Source organism: Clarias gariepinus, chromosome 1 (assembly GCF_024256425.1).
Source record: "Clarias gariepinus isolate MV-2021 ecotype Netherlands chromosome 1, CGAR_prim_01v2, whole genome shotgun sequence".
Lineage (NCBI taxonomy): Eukaryota > Metazoa > Chordata > Actinopteri > Siluriformes > Clariidae > Clarias > Clarias gariepinus.
In genome coordinates, this window is record NC_071100.1 from 46076024 (window position 1) to 46083168 (window position 7145).

Sequence of the window (7145 nt, forward strand, 5' to 3'; positions counted from 1 at the left end):
TTCTCATGAAGTCTCTTGTTGTCTTCTTGTGTCTGGGTCCATCTCAAAATCAATCATTTAGGATGATGGAAAGTTACATTAATATTTACACAAGGAAAAAGGTTTGTGTATTTAGAGTTAATTAACAAACCTGTTTAAGTGCTTTTGATGAGGTCTTCATTCGGGTTATTGAGTCAAAGCATTAGAAACAGGGTTCGTCTCATCAATAGCTGTGATAGAAAGTCTACCAGACTGAATGATGATGACTTAGTTTTAGAAATGACTTCGTTTTAGAAGTACTGAAATACTGAATTCTGTATTATCCACTGAACACAGGATAAAGCGATATAGACGATGACTTTATACAGAATTTCCTAGTTACATTGTTTTGTACATGTATTGATACAGTAAATTTATATATAATATAAAGTAAAGTTTTATTTTTATGTTCAAGAAAAACATTTTTAGCATGATAAGATTTTTTTTCTTCGGATAAATGCATGATGCCCTGCGATGGATTGGCACCATACATCCATGGTGAACCCCGCCTCGTGACCCTAAGTCTCCTGTTATAGGCTGCAGGCGTCCCTCGACCCTGAATACATGATAAAGCCGTATAGATGATGAGTAAGAGTGAGAGTAAGTAAATGCATGAAATAAATGAATAAATATTAATAAGTCAAATTCAGTTTTCATCATAACATGTTCACTATAAATATATTATTATATCTATATATTCTCGATAAATGTTGAATAAATTAATATTGCATTGCTGGCGCAAATTCTTACAGTGGTATTTGTTGAGACAGGTAACATTGTGTTCTTAAACGCTTTAGAGGCACAGACTGAATAAACTAGTTGAACCAGCGATTTACCTTCATTGAGCTGCAATCACGTGATTTATAAGATCGCGGGCACACACACACACACACACACACTGACGCTATCAAACTGCACTAAGGAGGTGAAGATTGCTGTTTTGTGAACTCTTCATTTTTGTAAGTATTTAAATAAAATATATTCCACTTTAATATAGTTAACACTGTTTACACGAGACTTGTGTGTTTCCTCTTATCATTATACATTACTGAGGTGATCTTAGCTAATGTAAAGCTTAATGTTACCACACTTGTACAGGAGTTAGCCAGGTAACCCTTTATAACCGTGCAGCTCCACCCTCTCTAATAAAAGTTAGAGAAAGAAAAAAACAGACTTGTTTAATAGTTAAGGAGTAGCGGTGCTTCAGTATTCAGTAAGTTAAGGGACATAAAAAACTGCCAGAGTCGCTAATGCTCATCTACGAGTGTTATATCTGTTAGAATTGTTATGCGTTGGAGTGCTTTGGAAGTATTTTGGATGCTTCATAAGGCATTTCCAAACAATACCCTATCCAAAATAATGCACAATTACAGTAATTAAAGAGGTTCACATTATAATGTGGCTGGAGGTCTGGAGAGCGGTGATTGGCCGAGCTCTCTCAGGTGTGGGAGCACCCTAGTGACTGGGAGGAATTGGCCACGACTAAATTAGGGGGAAAAAATTATAAAAAAAAATCAAGCATATAGCTTAAGCTTTTTATATTTTATGACAAATGACACATGGCACGAAACTGTATTTGTTTCTTCTTTTAATCCATCTAATGCGGACATGCATATGATATGAAAACCGAATTGAGTAAAAACACGGTCGATTTTAACACTGAGAATGATAAAGTAAAACTCAAATATCAAAAAATAAATAAATAAATCAAACCCTTTAACGGCTGGCCTTTAGAGCCTTTTGTATTATCAGGTTATTTAAACCAGGGTGAAATTAATTGATAAGATTTTGTGATCTGGTTCAATCACAATGCATGCAGTAACCATCAAAAGCCTCTTTTTGGATAATAATTCATTTCTTTGTATTAATACACAGTAAAGAAGGGCAATATGAAGCTGATTTACTTTGCCGTGTTACTGTTGGCCATGCAATGGACAGTCGTCGGGGTGACAGGTGAGGTTTAACACGCGAACACGTCTCTCTCCTGCTCAGTAGTTCAGCATTTAACCCTGCATTCTGTATTCTCTTCACTCTGACATAGAGAGAGTACTGTATGTGTGGGAGGACCATCAATTCATTCAAGAAAATTGGTCTAATCTTGTGTCTGTGCAAAAGGAAAAAATATTAGCAATTATGTTTATTCTATAATTTAGGTTCATTCTATTTTTTTCCCCGCAGGAGGGAATGGACATGAAACAACAACATACATCACTTATACAGCCTCAGACAAAGAACTGCAGTCCACAGTGGATGTTAAACCACAGGTTGCATGCCCACCATGTGTGACCACCAGAAACACCTTCGAAAAAAAGAAAATTCCATGGTCAGTTAGATATTTGGGAAAGAAAACGAAGAAGGGACTTCGGAGAACACAGATGAACCTGAGGAGTAACATGTGTGTAGAAGGTTGGCCAAATGTTTTTATTTGATAAGAGAACATAAAAAAGATAGTGTTTAATCTTGAGTCTCTGCAAGGTTAAAATATATACATTTATATATGATTTTTTTACCTTCTTGGATATATTTTTGTGATTTATACTGTATGTATACATATATAGTAAAAGTTAATTTAAAATATCACTCACTCACTCATCGTCTATACCGCATTCTCCTGTGTACAGGGTCATTGGGGGGGGGGCTGGAGCCCATCCCAGGAGACTTAGGGCACGAGGTGGGGTACACCCTGGACAGGGTGCCAAACTATCGCAGATTTAAAATATCAGTAATAATTAATTTACATAATTTGTTTTAGACACTCTAAAAACTACATTTAAGATTAACATCTTACGTACACAATTCATAAAAAAAAAATACTACTCTACACATTTTGTCATAATGAATTAATTGATTATCTCAATTAAACTAGTAACTGTAATCAGTCAGAGCTGCCGAAATGAAAAGTTACGTTCATGAAATACATCATATTATTTTACAGCTGTGAAGCAAGTGAGAGTCCTTTAAATAAGCATACGTTTCATATTCTTAAAAATGTTATATAGAATATTTTAATGTGCATAAGACAATTTGGTTCCAAAGGCTTCCAGGTAATGCAGTTATATACTGTAACAAGCTACAAGTTTCTTTTAAGGATTGGACACTAAAATAAACTTGAAGAAACTACTTCTTTCCAACAGGAAAGGGAGACGTGTAGTATTCCAAACATGGAAGAAGACAGGAGAAGCCCACAGCTGGATAGAACATTTTCATCAATAATCTAAGATACATGACGCACAGTGCTGTAATTTTAACTATTAATATTAAGATGAATTTACAGCTGTCAATTAAATATGCTTAATAATGTGTAAATGTGTTCTTACACATTTTGTAGTCACATGGTTTCCTAGTTGTGTGGACAGGAATTGTATTTTTCTTTTCATAGCCTTTAAACATGACAACAAGCATCATTTTTTAAGTCAATTATTTGTTGTTGTTGTTGTTGTTGTTCTGTCATTTCTAGAAACCTCTTAACCAAAATGCTGCACGGATATTCTAAAACATTTTATCCTCAAAATTCTCAAGTTCCGAAAATAGAATGTTTTTGAATACCAGTACGATTTATTTGGGTATTCGGCACTCTATGAACTACATATCTAGAGATTGTCTCAAAATATTGAAGGTAGTGAGTTAAAACTTTTATAAATTTTATAATTTTTACTAAGATTTTTGTTGTTATTGCACCTCGAGGGTCTGGGTTCGATTCCCACCTCATGATCTATGTTCATGGACTTTGCATGTTCTACCCATTTTTGGTGGGTTTCCTCCAAGTACTAAAATTTCTTTTTACAGTCTAAGGACATGCTGATCAGGCTAATTGGCATTCACAAATGTTCCATAGCTATTTACATTTACAGCATTCACCAAGGATGTGAAGGTGCATGTGTGAATGTTGACTGGAGGTCCTACCACGGTGGTGGATCCTGTGTTAGAGGGCTCAGTGGTATGCTGCTTTGAATTTGAGCTAAATTTATAAATGGTAATGAATAAAATTTTGTCTTCACCATGGCACAGTCAGTTGTGGACATTTACCAACATTTCTAAAACTTTATACTTAAGCAATGCACGAGAGGGAGTGCTGTTGTGGTGAATATAAACAACTGTACTGATATTCAGCAAATCAGCATGACCTTACATGAGGTATTGCTTTTACACAACAGTTCCACAGACACTATTTATTATAAACAGATTAAGATTTGTTTATTCATTTAACCAGTTATTTTGCTCTGCGACACATATTTCACATCTGGTGGAGCCATAGCGCCTTGCCAAACTATTCATACCCCTTGAACTTTTTCACATTTTGTTATGTTGCAACCACAAACATAATTTTATTTTATTATGATTTTATGTGATAGACCAACACAAAGTGGCACATACTTGTCAAATAGATGGAAAATAATATATGTTTAAAAAAAAAAAATTATTATATCTGAAAAATGTGGAGTGCATTTGTAACTAGCCCCACTGAGTCAATACTTTATAATAACTAGAATAACCATATTTTTCTGCAATTACAGCTGCCAGTCTTTTGGCGTGTGTCTCTACCAGCTTTGCTCTACCATTTTTGGCAATTGGATTGGATGGAGAGTGTCTGTGAACCTCAATTTTCAAGTCTTGACAAAGATTCTCAATTGAATGTAGATCTAGACTTTGCTTGGGCCATTCTAAGACACATAAATTTGCTTCGATCTGAACCATTCCATTGTTACCCTGGTTGTATGATTAGGGTTGTTGTCTTGCTGGAAGGTAAACCTCCACCCCAGTCTCCAGTCTTTTGCTGACTCTAACAGGTTTTCTTTTAAGATTGCCCTGTATTTGGTTCCATCCATCGTCCCATCAAGTCTGAACAGCTTCCCTGTCAATGGGAAAGAAAAAAAGCATCTCCACAGCATGATGCTGCCAGCACCATGTTTCACAGTAGAGATGGTGTGTTCAGGGTGATGTGCAGTGTTTGTATTAAGGCCAAAAAGTTCACATTTTGGTCACATCTGACCAGAGCACTGTCTTCCGCATGTTTGCTGTGTCCCAAACTGCACACTGGACTTCTTATGGCTTTCTTTCAATAATGGCTTTCTACTTGGCCCGCTTTCATAAGGGCCAGATGCAAAAAGTGCTGAATACAAATGCATGCCGCACTTTTTATCCTTTTCCTTCCACTTCCCAAATATGTGCAACTTTGTGTTGGTCTATCACATAAAATTCCAATAAAATTAACCATTCACCTTGTGGTTATATTGTAACAAAATATGGAAAGGTTCAAGAAGTATAAATACTTTTGCAATGCACTGTACCTCACTGTATCGTTCACTATGAACAATAACTCGAAGAACAACATAAAGATAATTTATTGAAGGAGTGCTTGAAAACACCCAACAATACCAATATCTAAACCGGAGTCAAAGAAAGATACAGAAAGCAATCATAACTGACCGCACAGCATCTACAACATACATCAATCATATATTACAGGTGCTGGAATTTTCTCAGATAATCAACCAGCTGCCACAAAAGACCAAACCATGAAACACCACAAAAACCAACCAACTTATTTTTATAGTATCACAAATACCAAAGAAATTACACCAAGCTCTGGATGAATTTTTTTATTTATTTTTTGTCAACAGACTGAGTTATAAGAAGAATGGTACTGCTTCTACTATACAATGACAAGCCTATGCATAGTTTTATCCAAAAAATATTTCTAATGACATTGTTTTGTGTACGTGCATTGAATATGAATGTAATGTAATATAAAGTAAGATGCACTTCTTAAACTGTTTATATGTTCATAAGAGGGATTTTTTAAAGAATAGTTAGACTTACACTTCTCAGCCAAAGTGCTACACAGAAAATACATTTATCTGTGTTTAAGAAAAGTCAGTTTAAATTTTGGTGAGACTTTAATTTTTTACCTTTTCTGCAAACTATCCATTGATTTGTCCAAGAAACAACCTTCTTAACAGGAACGATATTTATCATTTTGGTTAAAAAATATAATTATAGCTCACATACAGTAGATGAAAATAGAAATTCTGATGTGGATTAAGTCTATAGACAATGTGAAAAAATCTAACAAGAATGAAGTGGATTATTAAATTAGCAAGAAGAAAAGAATAAAAAGTTGATTGCTTGGTTTGGTTGCAGTGCGTGCAGTAGCTATCAGAAAAGCTAAAGCTGTGACGTGGAGAGGGGCGAGACCTGCTGACCTTGTGGGCTAACAGAGGGTTACTCACATACTGTATATAGTTTGGTGTAGAGAACGAATGAACAAAATGAAGTTGAATCACTTTGCCGTGTTGTTGTTTTTCATGCAGTGGTCAGTTGTCATGTTAAGTGAGTTTTAATGTTTTTTGTCTTTTCAGCTCTGTAGTAGTTAACACACGTTCTCTATTTGCTTTGCTTGGACTTGCTAAATTATAATATATAGATTGTGTGATGATATCATAAATCTGTAAGAGAAAAAAAAGGTGTACCAACGTATGCGCAACTATAAAATATTAGCAATGCTGTTTATTACATACATTATGTTTAATCATGTTTCTCAAATGTATTATTTATTTTTTTTTCTCTTTCCTTAATCCATGGACAAACGTGATTTTTGAATATTAGTTAGTTTTCTAGAGCAGGACATGGCCACCCAGAATAATGTTGTGAAAAAAACAAAAACAAATAGAGTTAGAGTTAAAGAAGTTGGAAAATACATTGATCAACCCACATTGTTTTTTTTTTTTTTATTATTGGACAAATATTCAATTAGTAGTTGAAATATATATTTTTTTCTCCAGCATGACATAAGCATTTAATATGTTGTACACAAACCAGCACAAAGAAAATACAGAAATTGTTAAATACATTCATGAGGACAAACCCCTATGTCCTATCAAAGCTATAAGGCAAGTAAGATTTACTGAACTTTTTTTACATTAAAAGTCTTGCCCTTGTCTTTTAGGAGTATACAGTAGAGGTGAGAGTGTGTGAGAGGACAAGATGAAGCTGAATTACTTTGTCTGGATGCTTTTAGCCCTGCAGGAGATCTTCAGTGTGATTACGAGTGAGTATTTACACACAGTGAGTTTCAGAGAGAGAAAGTGTATAATGTTAAGAGTATTATTTTATAAGAGATAATATTT

At 34.7% G+C, this 7145-nt stretch overlaps 1 long non-coding RNA gene across 1 annotated transcript; it reads left to right on the forward strand.

Annotated features, from left to right (window-relative positions):
* Nucleotides 1-894: 894 nt before the first annotated feature.
* LOC128528860 (uncharacterized) lies at nt 895-2407 on the forward strand. Its single transcript, XR_008360992.1, has 3 exons — nt 895-977; nt 1894-1971; nt 2197-2407. It is a non-coding gene; the product is annotated as an uncharacterized LOC128528860 (long non-coding RNA).
* The last annotated feature ends 4738 nt before the right edge of the window (nt 2408-7145 follow it).